We start from the raw sequence: 15000 nt of genomic DNA on the forward strand, positions 1-15000 counted from the left end.
CTGAAAGAGTAGGATTTTAGATGCAAATTCACTGCAAAAATGATGTTCTTCTTCTTGTTTTCCCATCTAAACATTCTTAAATCAAGATGCATTTACTTGAGAAGCAAAATGAGTTGAGATATTACGTCTTTTTTAATGAGAAATTGATCAAAATGAAGTGAGTTTATGCTGCCAATGGGGTCGGAAAAATCTTGTTTTCCGTTTGAATTCAGTTGATTTTTTTCTGACCGCACTGGCAGATATTTGTTCTTGTTTTAAGCATAAACTCACTTCATTTTGATACATTTCTTATTAAACAAAACTTACGCAATTAAAGTAAATGCGTCGTGATTTAAGTATGTTTAGATATTTGTAGCCAAAAATACACTGAAAGCAAAAATGCTGTGTGATCTGAAGATATCTGATGTTTAATGAAAATTCATCTATTATATCTAATTTATGTTATTGATCTACTGTGCACAATTCATTTGTGCATGTGTTTACCTTTTTTTGACCCAGTAATTTAAGTAATCTTTCACAAGATGTAATCTAAGTCTCTGGCGTCTCCAGAATGTGTCTGTGAAGTTTCAGCTCAAAATCCCCCACAGATCATTTATTATAGCTTGTTAAATTTCCCCTATTTGGGTGTGAGTAAAAACACGCTGTTTATGTGCGTGTCCCTTTAAATGCAAATGAGCTGCTGCTCCCCGCCCCCTTTCCAGAAGAGGGCGGAGCTTTAACAGCTCGACAACAACAAAGCTGGAGAATCTCACGCAGCCAAAATGAGGAAAGTGTTCAGCCTTACATTGTTCAAACCGGAGTCGACACTGATGGAGAGACTCAGGAAGAAGTTACAACTTTTAGACGTTTCTGAATGGTTAGTGGATACATTGATGTAGTTGCTGTGGAGTTGATTCAACTCATCCACTAGCATGTGTCGTCATGTTCATCTTTTGTGTTGAATTGACCCTCGTTTGGCGTAAAATGACGGCATGTCAACAACACTCGACTACAACAACTCTTCCTCTTCTCTAAAGCAGCCCAACATGGCCCCGCCCCCTTTGTTGTGTGTTCTCTGGGGCGGGGTTTATGCAAATTTTAGGGTTAGTGATGTCACTAACCCAGGAAGAATGTCATTGTAGTCCCTACCAGCCGTTTGTTGTAGTCCTTAAAATCGATTTCTGTAAAAGAAAATATCTCTCTTTACATTGGACTTTGAGCGTCGTAACTTTGCAGATGTTGTTTATGATCAAACCGCAACATTACACACTAACTAAAGTTAAAAAAGTGAAATCATAATCAACCACCCCTTTAAATCAAACTCAATCTTCTGGTAAAATGAATCTTGTCTCTGGTGATGTATGTTGAACTTCTCCAATCATTTAATCTGCTCGCCCCTTTCTTAGAAATGACTGCTATCTCACATTCAGATCCGCCTCCATCCAATCAATCAACAACCGATGCAAGTCCTAGTCTTACTTTTTTCTTAATCTGTTTCACTCAGATGTATGGAAGAAAAAAACTGTTGCTACTTTCATTACATTGCGACTTTAATATCAGCTACTGTTATGGACCAATGATATTTCACTATAGGCCGGGCTTCCTTTCACAATACCGCAGATATAAAAATTGCATGTTCAACAACATTTCCTGTCGCTCGTCAAATGTTAGTTTGTTATTGACAAAAATAAATCTTAAAACAAGGGCTGTCACGATTCCTCGATTAAATTTGAATACTCAATTTTTGAAAAAACCTTGATTGCGAGAAATTACAGTGGCTGTCGCATTTCTATCGTAAAGAAGTTGGCAAATATTAAACATTTGAATTAAATGTCATTTGGCCAATATTAAACAAGCATTTGACCTGCTGTAAAGTGTAACAACAAAAATCACCAGGCCGTCAGCGCCCTCTGCAGGCATTTTTTATAATACATAATATACATAAGATTATTGTTTATATTATGTATATTATGCATTTTAACAGTGTTGTTCTATAAAACCATATGATTACTTGCTTTTGATAATTTATTTGAAATAGTATTGCCTCATGTTGTTATATAGGTATTTGAAGTCATTTTAAAGGCTTAGGTCGATTTTTATTACCACAAAAAATATCCGATTAATCTATTAATTTTCAAAATAATCAACAGATTTCTTGATTACCACCAAATAATCATTAGTGACAGCCCTAAGTTAAAAACAGACATTTTAAACCTTTACAAAATGTTCAGTGTTTTAAGTTTTTATTATGATTTTGCGCAAAAATCTCTGGGGATGTTAGTTTATGGCTAATTTTAAAAAAGAAGGTTGCAAAATTTATTAAAATAATTACTTCATACATTATGCAGCAATGAGTGTTTTTAACAGTGTTATTTCAGTATTATTTAAATACTATTATAGTATTTATTAATATATTGAATTGGCTTTTATTTTCATATTTTGAGTGTTCATTTTCATTTTAGTTATTGTATGTGCTTAAGTCATTTTTTTTAATAAAATGTTTATATTTAGCTTTATTTTTATTTCAGTTTTGGCAATTTTAGTACAAGTTTTTCCATTTAATATTTATGTTTTATTTTATTTCAGCTTCATTAAAATTACTGAAAATTACTTTGAACAGTTTTGTTTTTTTATTTTTATAACCACATATTTATAAGTGTTTTTGTCATATTACACTGCATGTGGCATCATCTTGGAAATAAAAATAAATTTTTTGGCATACTGATCAAACAATAAGTCACAAAGGAGTTAAAAATCACTGCTTAAACTGGAAGGTCAAGTCGAGTTCACTGCATTGTTGCACCATGGTCTTTGTTGTGTGCTGCACATTTTGTCAAATGTAGTTTCACAAAGTATGCCAAACATACTCATAGAAAATTTGCACACTGTGCACAGAGTATGATTTGTATGTTAGTATGCTAATCTATTGCTGCTAGTAGGCGGTCCGGATAACAGTCGCTGTCACTCATATTTCCAGAAATTGCCCACACTTCTTGTAAATGAATGTCTTGCAGACTCGAATTGCTGTCAGTGTGAACGCCCTTTAAGAAAGGAATGTAAGGAAAGAGAAAAGAGAAGGCAAACTGTCATTAATCAGTTCCAGACGGAGGTTCGGAGGCCGTGCGTGCGCATTCAGTCGCGCTGCGCCGGGCGCCTCAGGAGCCGACACACAGAGCTGCTGTTGTCATGGAGGAATCTGGTGCATCATATCACGGGCTAGTCACCTCCGACCCCAGCGTACTCGCTGTTAGAGAGTTACTGTTGCTCCTGCAGAGGAGAGTAATGCTGACTTCAGTGTCATATGTGCATCAGCTGGAACATTTCATTACAGCTCAGAGAGAAAAAAAATACAAAAACTCAATTTTGTACATTTTCGGAAAAAATTATGAGCGGTACTCGCCTGTGCAAAAGTCGCTGACATGATGCTATGGTTGTTAATTGGGCCAATCAGGTGTGTGGGATTTCTTAGGAAATGATAACATGACAACAATGTACTAAAAATGGAAAGTTTTTCCTTTTTCGAGTACCGACGACAACGTTGTCAAAACAATCGGAGCCACAAAAAATGACTAAAAATGCTGTATTCTGCTACCTGGCCAATAGATGGCGATATCACTATGTAAAGAATCATTATGCGCCTATAGATGAATGAGCACATAGTTTTCACAAATTCACATTTGTGTAGTTTACACTGAGACATTAACAGTATCATTTTCAAAAACTTGCACTTTGAAACCCGTTTTCAAATGTTTGTGTTTTCAGGCCTGCGTAAACAAACGGCCAAAACAAATAAAAAGATTTTAGTCGAAAACAGTGTTGTGTAAACCTAATTTGTTTTAATGCAAAACACACCAAAGACCTAAACAATAAAGATAATTGCTCTAAATTGAAAAGATTAGTTCTGAATTTATTTCAATGCTTTTGCATATGCTCTCAAAGGCATTGCATTCTCCAAGAAATTTAAGTTTTAAGAAATAGAGTTAAATATAGTTTTTCATATTATTTCCAATGCAATTTTTTTGCGAGTGAACGCAATTTTTTTTTGCAAGTGAACAAAGTTTCTCGGGGGAATGCAAAAGTTTTGTGAGAGAATGCAAAAGCGCTGAAATATAGATTTCCTGCCCACCTCATATTATTTCCAATGCAATTTTTTTGCGAGTGAACGCAATTTTTTTTCCGCAAGTGAACAAAGTTTCTCGGGGAATGCAAAAGTTTTGTGAGAGAATGCAAAAGCGCTGAAATATAGATTTCCTGCCCACCTCATATTATTTCCAATGCAATTTTTTTGCGAGTGAACGCAATTTTTTTTTCGCAAGTGAACAAAGTTTCTCGGGGAATGCAAAAGTTTTGTGAGAGAATGCAAAAGCGCTGAAATATAGATTTCCTGCCCACCTCATATTATTTCCAATGCAATTTTTTTGCGAGTGAACGCAATTTTTTTTCCGCAAGTGAACAAAGTTTCTCGGGGAATGCAAAAGTTTTGTGAGAGAATGCAAAAGCGCTGAAATATAGATTTCCTGCCCACCTCATATTATTTCCAATGCAATTTTTTTGCGAGTGAACGCAATTTTTTTTTCGCAAGTGAACAAAGTTTCTCGGGGAATGCAAAAGTTTTGTGAGAGAATGCAAAAGCGCTGAAATATAGATTTCCTGCCCACCTCATATTATTTCCAATGCAATTTTTTTGCGAGTGAACGCAATTTTTTTTTCGCAAGTGAACAAAGTTTCTCGGGGAATGCAAAAGTTTTGTGAGAGAATGCAAAAGCGCTGAAATATAGATTTCCTGCCCACCTCATATTATTTCCATCACAAAAATGAAGTGAACGCAAGTTTTTTTTTTGCAAGTGAACACAAACATTTTTGTAAGAGGACCCAAAGTTTCTGAGGTGAATGCAGAACTTTTGAGAAATGTTCCTCCCATTTCATATTATTTTCATCACCATGTCCCCTTATTGACTCCATAGTATATCCATCCTAAATAGTATTCGAAATTAGAATTAGTGTGTCCCAAATCATAGTATGTTGAAATGAGTACTTTAAAGATACATGGATAGTCTACTTTTTCCGGTTAGAATCTGAAGTGCAGATCCGTACATACTCTAAAGCTTATATAGCTCACAACCCATTGCGTGTTGGACGAGGATTCGATTAGAACTACAAACACGAATAAAAGGTGTTAGAAAACTACAAACATGGCGGACGTGTGAGAGATAAAGGGGCCTGAGTGATTAGTAATCAATATCTAACCCGATGAAAAGATATTTATTCAATGTTATCCACATATTTCATCTGCAACAGCATTGTTAACTATTATAAAGATTCATGTGGTCATCTTTTATATTTATCATTATGCAAACACAAGAGGAGAGTTCTCGTCATGACTGCAGATCAGCGTTCTGCTGCATTTCTCTCCAAAAGGGTAGGAAATTAAATTAAATTGAATGTGGATGATTTTAACTTTGACAAGACAGGATGCGTATAACTAAGCGACAGATAAAGTAGTTTGTCCCAAAGCTTGCCTACTATTCTACTACACACTCAAAAGTATGTACTTTTGTAGTAGATAATGTAGATAATTTCATCTTTTTGAACTCCTGCAGATGTTTATTCAACCTGTATCATCATCGGCAGCTTGGCTGGTGTGCGTTAGGAATATGATTAATACACGTGAAGCTTCAATATTTTGGTAACCTAATTAGGACAGAGAATCTTCTCTTGTGCTCAATTAAATCTAATTTAGATAATTGGAACGTGCATTTGAAACGTACTTGCTTTTCGTCGCGTGCTGTACCTGTGATCTCTGAACGGCTTCTCCTCGTGCACGTTCAATTAGGACAGGCTCTCCTGCGAACAGAGCCTTTTTCAAGAGAAAATGTACACCCTCTCCTGTGATTAGACAGCCTACAAATCAGATGTCACATTCGCTGTCGGTGCACCTTCTCCTCAGCTGAGTCAGTCGAGGAGATGAAACGCAGCTTTAGCTGTGCGCCTTGATGGAAGATGAATGGTAATTTTTGTTCTTCTCCTGCGCGAGGTGCCACTTTGAACGGATTACGCTTTCTGGATGTGAGCGAAGATTAGGCTGTCGCAGCGACGAGCTTCTGCCACAAATATTCAGGCCGCTGGCGATGCCTAGGCACAACAGAGAACAATCAAAGCGGGAAATATGCAAGCGCTGCAGGAAAACACAAGCTTTCTGTGTTCAACAGGCGACAGAATAAAGCATCTTAAAATGTCTTAAAGACTCATCGACTCTCTTGGTAATGGTTGGACAGGAAAATTGCAGCGATATTGATCGAGTCATGTTCAATGCTTTGCTTGAGTGTAACAGAGCTTGAGCTTTGTTTGTTTTTAAATGGTGGTTGATTATGATTTCACTTTTTTAACTTTAGTTAGTGTGTAATGTTGCTGTTTGATCATAAACAACATCTGCAAAGTTACGACGCTCAAAGTTCAATGCAAACAATCCTCATTTTGTCTGCGTGAGATTCTCCAGCTTTGTTGTTGTTGAGCTGTTAAAGCTCCGCCCTCTTCTGGAAAGGGGGCGGGGAGCAGCAGCTCATTTGCATTTAAAGGGACACATACAAAAACGGCGTGTTTTTGCCCACACAAAAATTTGACAAGCTATGATAAATGATCTGTGGGGGATTTTGAGCTGAAACTTCACAGACACATTCTGGAGACGCCAGAGACTTAGATTACATCTTGTGAAAGGGGCGTTATAGTAGGGACACTTTAAGAAAAGAGACTGAATGCTTCGCACTGGATTTTTTCCACTGAAAACAGTCTCACACTCTCGCACAACATACTGTCTCCCATATGGACACCGGGGAGGGTGATATGATAAAAATCTCAAAAAATTATTGGCATCGATGGTTCCATGAGGAACGTTTAACATCCATGGAATCTTTTCATTGCACAAAAAGTGTAAAGTAAGAAAGAAAATGTTTCTTTTAGGAACAAATAGTTTTTATTTTATGACAAGTGTAGTGAAAATATATTTATTTTTCTCATTCTAAAGTTGTTTATATATTGAAATCTCCACAGATGATCCTATTTTTAGGGTAATATATATATATGTTAAAATGCTAAAATGCAGTAATATTCTTAAAAAAAAATAATAATAATAATAATATATATATATATATATATATATATATATATATATATATATATATATATATATATATATATATATATATATATATTTATTTTATTTTTTTTTTTAAGAATATTACTGCATTTTAGCATTTACTCTTTTTATCTGAGACATGAAGCACAAAAAACTAAAGATTAGGTTATTCGTAACAGTGCAAAAAACCCCAAAAAATTTCACATAATAACCACTTAAGTTCAAAACAAGACTCAAAATGATAAAACTAATTTAAACAGAGAAATAATTTAAAATAAAGCATGTGAGCATGTCATTTGAACTGTTCTTTGTGTGCATTTTACATTATCGTTTCTTTGTTTTTGCACAAATAATATAAAGCCTCGTGTCTATTCATAACCAAACATACAGTAGTGACCAAAAGTGTTGTTCAGCCTAGGAAAAATGGCATCTTTACCCTTTATTCACATATTATTATTAATATTTTGTAAGCAAATTGCATAGTTTTGCTTGGAGTCAGTTGTTTTATTTGTTATAATAACACAATGAAACATGACAAATTGTGCAGACATATTTTTGGAGCCAGAAATCAAGAGAGAACCAATAACTGATTATGCTATAGACAGTCAATGTATGCTTTTTCCTCTCAGCTTTTTGTCTTTATATGCATAAAAAAAACAAAAAAAAAAACCTGTAGCTTGCCTTTTTTTTACCAGTAATATTATCAGATAAGTTGAGTGTTTTGCTCTTCCCTCATATTTAAAATATCCTCATATTTTGATCACTTTTGAACACTACTGTATATATCTAACACAGTCTAGCAAAATTTCTGGGTTACACAGCTATTTAATAAAGGAAATTATATTTGTCTTGTCAAATGAAACGCACGTAAAACAAATTAGAAGCCGAGAAAGAGAACGGAAAGACGAGAGAGAATGAGAATATGAGAGAGGATCTCAAAGTAAGCGAATAAAGGGAGGGAGATATTGCTCTCTTTTCTTCTCTTGAGTATGAAATCGTTGTCAAGGGGCCCGTTCCCATGGCAATTCCATCCGCTGCGTCTGGGTTTCCAGCGTGGCCGTGCCCAGACCTTGGACGCTGAGCGGATGGGTTTTCTAGGTTCATGCCGAACAAAAGGGAAAGTGAGGGAAAGTGTCCCCCCCTCCCATCATCCAAGGGCTGCAGCGAGAGGGATTTTAAAGAGACAATCTGTCAGACGAGTTGCAGTGTGTCTAGAGCATGCCGAGATTGGATTCAGTCTATAATTGTGGCTTTCATTGTACCTGGGTCCTTATTTTTTCTAATTATTCATAAACAGGCAGTGAAGCAGCGGCCGGCAACACAACAGGGTCTGGAGCTTGTAGGGACATAAAGTAGGAACGCTTTCCCAAGACACCAATTAACCCCGATTTTTGTCTAAATTATGCTGTGATATTTTGTTTATCTTTGCTCAGGAAATGCGTCCTCAGAGTAAAACGGGGTGTTTGTGCGTCTCTCCTTTAACAGAATACTTCACACAAAAGTAAAAGTGGTTATACACTATATTCGGTCTTTGGAGGGCATTTAGGAAACGCACCAAAAATGAAGGCATTATTTACACATTTGACGTTACTTTATTAACCGGTAAATCGGTATGTTTCTTCATAATCGTATATTTTTCTGCATCTTTGATGAGTTAATTAGATGTTTTTGTTAATTGATCAGCATATTTATCTATTTTTTTTACAGAAAATGGTGAAAATGTTAACATTTACCGTACCAAAATGGAATTTCACTAATGCATTTTCTCATTTGGTATTGTTATAGATAGCGTATAGATGGTGTTCATCATATTTATGCATAAATAACACAATTATGATTTGTATTTCTTGTTTTTAGACAAAAATGTTCATGGGATTGTTTTATGGAAAGGGCAAGACAATCAGTGATACAGTTCAGAATAATCTGGACTTTTGGGAACAATATTAAATACCCCTCAATCAATTTTGAGTCACAAATATTAATTAAATACATAAATTTTTTTCTTGTATTTAATTAATCTATGGGACTTTGATTAGGGGGACTTAAAATTGATTATATATTCCTCTTATTTTTCTTTCTTAACCCTATGGTGCTGTTTGGTCACTTCTGAACAAATTTGTATTTGTTTTTTGTTTGTTTTTTACTTAATTGGAATGGTACGAAACTTGCTATGGTTTTGCCACTTGCTATGTGAAAACAAACAAACAAATAAAAATCATGGACCAGTCGAAAAGGTTAAATCGTCCTGAAAAAAAATACTCAAATTTGTACTCTTCATGATCAAAAATGAGTGCATTAGAAGCGAATTTCAAATTCGAATTTCGAATTTCAAAATCTTACCGAAAGCTCATTTTTTGAGATATCAACCTCAAATTTGGAACACAGCTTGTTTAGATTTATGGCTGTGATTTTCTCACAGTTTTAGAGTAAAACGTGTTTTAGAAAATATATATTTCCTATAAAAATTGAAAATAGTATTTTTGTGCATTTTTCATAACAATAATCTTAAACATCTATAACTTTGATTTCCAATTCAGCAATAATCTGCGTCAGCTTATAAAGAGACCAAACTTCAGTCTGAGCTCCAAAGCAGTCAAGATTTACCACAGTTTAAGTTCATTTTTAGGTCTATATGGCTCCAAAGGTAATAAAAATGGATTATAACTACTTCATAAATATAATTTAATACCATGAATTCCCCTATAAATACCAAAAATATAGCATATTAATTAAATTAATTAATTAAAAAAAAAAAAAAGTAAAATCAAATGCAAACAAATATTCAAACACAATACGTACCATACAAGGTTATGATGCTTTTATGGTGCTTTTTGTATCTGGACTCTGTGTCCAGATTCCCCCAAAACACCCTTCTCAGGTGAGGGGTCTTTGTTGGGACCAGGACGTCCAGGAAGGAAGGAGGAAGTCCAAACAGGGAGACTGCCTCATTCCTACCCCAGGAGAGCATTTTCCCTGCTGAACCGACAAAAACACAAGTCAGGAAACTGTGGAGGTTTGCCTTATTTGCCACATTAAAGAAAATGGGTCAAAGGGAGAGTTGCTTTTTTTCATTCCATCTTTGAGGAAATGCATCTCTAAACACGAGCCGAACCACAGCTTTGAGAAAAGCCACAAACCATGACAGTGTAGTTTTGTCCGTTGCAGTTAGTTATTGAATTAGTCCCTGTAAGCAGGAATGAACGGCAAGCGGCGTCGCTTCTCCCCGATGGGTCGTATCTGTGAAAATGATCATTTTTGCAAACTGTTGCGTCTGATATAAGATGAACAAATGAACGCTCATCAACAGGCTTGTCCAGAAAGCCTGACTTTCTCTCCGTCACAAGGAGACATTATGAAAAGTCACAGGAGAACCATTTTTTGGGACTAATGCAACGGTATACTGGAAGTGAACTCTTTTCTTGTCAGTCTACAGTGCATGAGGGAGCTGTTGCCAGGTTGACTAGAGAGACAGCGCTGCCAAAAGCTCGTAGCGTGAAGCAGAACCTCGGGGAGGGAGTAGTCGCTCTGAAATCATAAACATCTCCCACTTCCTCCGTCAGCTCTAAAAATACCTTCCTGCTTCGTTTCATGCCTCCCCGTCTCTATCAGCTATGCAAATATCAGCCCCTCCAACCAACTTTCTTTTCCTCATGGATCGCACCACCCATTTCGTTTTTATTTTCCTTGGTTTCTCTCTCCGATGGAGCACATGCTTAGCCTGTTGCCTCCAGAGAGCATGTGTCTGAGCTCAAAACATGGAGCGATGTCTGGAAAAGACACTTTGTGCTAGTTGTTATGTCAAAGATGGCTAATTTTGGGGCAGTCTTTTGTTTTTCCATCTGATGGAAACATATCAGAAAAGAGCAATATTTGAAAGTGAGCTGTCCTGCCTTTTAGCCCAAATTAAAGCCCGTTCACACCTATAGTGTACAACTGTCATGATAACGACAGTTCGGAGAAATGTTATAGTCAGGGTTGCCAGGTTTTCACAAAAACAAAACCCGCCCAATTGCTACCCAAATCTAGCCCAAAACTAGCCCAATCGCATTTCAGCGGTGATCCCCAGTGAAAATGTGAGGTAAATGGGAGGTAAAATCTGCTTCTTTGGCGGGGTTCCCTGATAAAATTTGCATTCGGGGGCTAAATGTCATGTTATTTGGGGATGCTTCAACCCGCGGACATGAAAAATAACCCACTGCAACCGTGTTAAAGTGCATTTCCAGGCTTGGGAGGGTTACTTTAAAAATGTATTTCGTTACAGTTACAAATTATTTCATAAAAAAATGTATTCAGTAATGTAATCCAAACACCACAATATGAAAGTAATGTAATCTGATTACTTTTGGATTACTTCAAGGTGAGAGAGAAAGAAAGAAAGAAAGAAAGAAAGAAAGAAAGAAAGAAAGAAAGAAAGAAAGAAAGAAAGAAAGAAAGAAAGAAAGAAAGGGTGGGGGGTCAACTTTACTATAAATAAATTGCATTAATTTTAACTATTCTCAATTTCTGCAAATTTTTAAATGTTACACATTCCATACTTTTGAATGGGTCTCAACAATAAAAATATTTACAAATCTGATAAATTATCTATTGCAATATTATTATTGTTGTTGTTGTTTGGAGCTTAAAAATATAAAAGTCACATCAGATCATAATCAAACTGAAGAAGCTCGGATCAGACATTTCTGTTTATGTTTGTTCTGCTTTAATTTTAATGTTTAGCATTTTGGTTACTTTTAAAACGTATTAAAACTAATCATGTCTCACCCCTAAATATATATATATTATATACACACAGTGGGTATGGAAAGTATTCAGACCCCCTTAAATTTTTCACTCTTTGTTATATTGCAGCCATTTGCTAAAATCATTTAAGTTCATTGTTTTCCTCATTAATGTACACACAGCACCCCATATTGACAGAAAAACACAGAATTGTTGACATTTTTGCAGATTTATTAAAAAAGAAAAACTGAAATATCACATGGTCCTAAGTATTCAGACCCTTTGCTCAGTATTTAGTAGAAGCACCTTTTGATCTAATACAGCCATGAGTCTGTTTGGGAAAGATGCAACAAGTTTTTCACACCTGGATTTGGGGATCCTCTGCCATTCCTCCTTGCAGATCCTCTCCAGTTCTGTCAGGTTGGATGGTAAAATGTTGGTGGACATCTAGTGGCTACAGTATGGTATTACAGATTATTTTTTTAGTGCTTTGATAAAGAAAGTGTTTTTGTAGCTGGAAGGCAGAGTTTTTTGCTTTTTCTTCTTTGAAAACAAAATAGCAGCAAAATTTCCATGAATTGAGAGCGTTTTTCCCTGCGGACAGCATTGTTTCAACCAGCAGCAGTGATTCAATCTGCGTCTGAGGAGATTGTAGACGGGTGTTATTTGCGCATGCACCAGCGGGTGGCTCACGTGAGTCATCACAGAACCAGGAAATACTGTATAATCAAGCAGCGCTTAATATGTGTTATTATGGCAAAATAATGATTTATTTAGTTTTAAATTAAATGATTGTAATCCTGATAGTATCCCTACTTTTTTCAAAATGTAACTGTAATCTGATTACTACGTTTTTTGACGTAACTGTAACGAATTACAGTTACTGGATTTTTGTATCCTGATTACGTAACGCCCTCACATGTATTCCGTTACTCCCCAACCCTGCTCAATTCCGCGGGAAAACCGCTGACTTGGCAACACTTTTTACAGTTGGAATCCCTTTCAGAACGATTTTTTTTTCCAGCTGATGAATGATAAAAACATTGATAGTCAATGCTTTAAAGAGCGCAAGCATTTAAAGCAACAGATGACAAAACTGCAGAGCGTGCATGAATAAACAGAATGATAATGTCCGCTGGTGTGGACACTAATATAGTTATCGTTATAGTTATCTTTACGGTTATTCTTGGTGTTCTTGGTAAATCAGGGTTGCCAGATTTTCACAACAAAACCCGCCCAATTGCTACTCAAAACTAGCCCAAAACATCACATTCCGGTGGGTAAAATCCACGCTTTTGGTAAAATTCACATTCCAAGAGTTAAATATCATGTTATTTGGGGTCACTTCAACCCACGGCAACAGTGTTAAAGTAGCTCAATTCCAAGGGAAAACAGCAGACTTGGCAACACTGCGGCAAATCCTCTTTGAAAGGCAAAAATGTAAACATTCAGGCTGTAAATCAAAATTGATGCTTTTTACTTTTTTTAATGCAAGTTAATTTACTAATATGATTATAATCTACTTTTTTTCTAGTAACCTTTTTTCAAAATCTCTAACTTCTTTTTCAACCCTTTCCTTTAAACCATCAATTCTGATACACTACATGTACCGTAAGTTTGGGGTTGGTATGATTTATGAAATGTGACATTTTCAGCATCATTACTCCAGTCTTCGGTGTCACATGATCCTTCCGAAATCATTCAAATGCTCAAGAAACATTTCCGATTACTATTTCTGTGCTGCTTCATATTTTTTTGTGGAAACCAAGATTTATTTCATGAAGTTCAAAGGAACAGCGTTTATTTGAAACAGAAATTATATATAACATTATAAATATATTTACCTTCATTTTTGATCAATTTAATGCATCCTTTCATAATAAAAGTTTCAACTTTTAGTATCAAACCCAATTTTTTTTTTTTTGTATGTATGTATCGCCCACTTTTCACTTTTCCCAATGGATAAAAAGCCCCACCTTACAATTGATTCTCATTACACTCTTAAAAAAAGAAAGGTTCTTTTTTGGCATCGATGGTCCAAAAAAGAACCTTTACCTTCCATGGAATCTTTTAAATCCACAAAAGATTCTTAGGACATTCTCCACGCTATGTTTCTTTAAGAATTGTTCCCTGAAAGGTTCTTTGAGGAAGCAAAAATCTATTTCATCACCGCGAAAACCCCCTTTTGGAGCCTGAAATACATCAGATTACGACATTAAAAAAGGGTTGTGCTCCCAAGTCTAAAATCTTCCTGCATTTCATTCAATCGATCAAATTAGAAAAATCCAATTGCTGATGCATGACTGTCATACTGGAGATGTCATTTCTCCGATTGGATTCAGCCACGGATAGCCAAACGCATCCATTCATGTCCGTGTCACATGAAACAGTGATTCCTATGACAGCGTTCATAAATCCGCATGGCCTCTCGTCTGGGTCCTAATTAGAGTCGCCCTGCCGCCGGAGCTGCCGGCACGCTGTGCGTTATCCCGACTCCTAATGAACAATCTGCTTGATTTTCTGTGATTGATTCTCACCTTTTCATTCGAGCGGTTCACCTCATTAACCGTGTATTCTCTAGAACCCTCGGCCGTCGCCGCCTCTCAGATTATTCGTCCCGGCCGCTGTAATTAGACAGGAACATAATAGAGAGTATTCTTCATCAGCGGCCCACCCCAGGTTTAATCAGCTGGTCACAATGGGATATTACCTGCACCCTTCTGATCCGCTCGCGACTGTCGGCGGTTGTCACTTTAGATTTGCAAAAGGGGGGTTTGGCTGACGAACAGAGAGCACTTTTGGCCTCTCCGTGGATGGACGTGTTAATTCCCGGCCTGCCAGTCGAGAGATTGGGCTCCCATGATGAGCTGAAGCCCATTTATGCCTCTTATTTATTTATTTAGTAATCTAGTGTGCCTTAATTGGGTCTTTTTCTGCTTTATTTCTGCCAAACAAGCACAGGATGAGGCAGTGTCTGGCTGTAAGGAACTGAGAAACAGCAGTGTACGGTATTTTGCTGCGCACGCAGAAGCAAATTAAGGTGGTACGTGAGAAAATAGACAGATCACTTTCCTCATGGGAAACACCTGAAAGAAAGCAGTACATGAACGGAGTTACTCGTGATGAAACCGAACACAGTCTGGGAAATCAGAATAGGAGTTTAGTGG

At 36.4% G+C, this 15000-nt stretch overlaps 1 protein-coding gene across 3 annotated transcripts in view; it reads left to right on the top strand.

Moving 5' to 3' along the window:
• The window catches only part of LOC137037881 (raftlin-like), a 133977-nt gene that overhangs the window by 662 nt on the left and 118315 nt on the right, over positions 1–15000 (top strand). The gene's annotated exons all lie outside the window — the stretch shown is intronic.

Source organism: Chanodichthys erythropterus, chromosome 2 (assembly GCF_024489055.1).
Source record: "Chanodichthys erythropterus isolate Z2021 chromosome 2, ASM2448905v1, whole genome shotgun sequence".
Lineage (NCBI taxonomy): Eukaryota > Metazoa > Chordata > Actinopteri > Cypriniformes > Xenocyprididae > Chanodichthys > Chanodichthys erythropterus.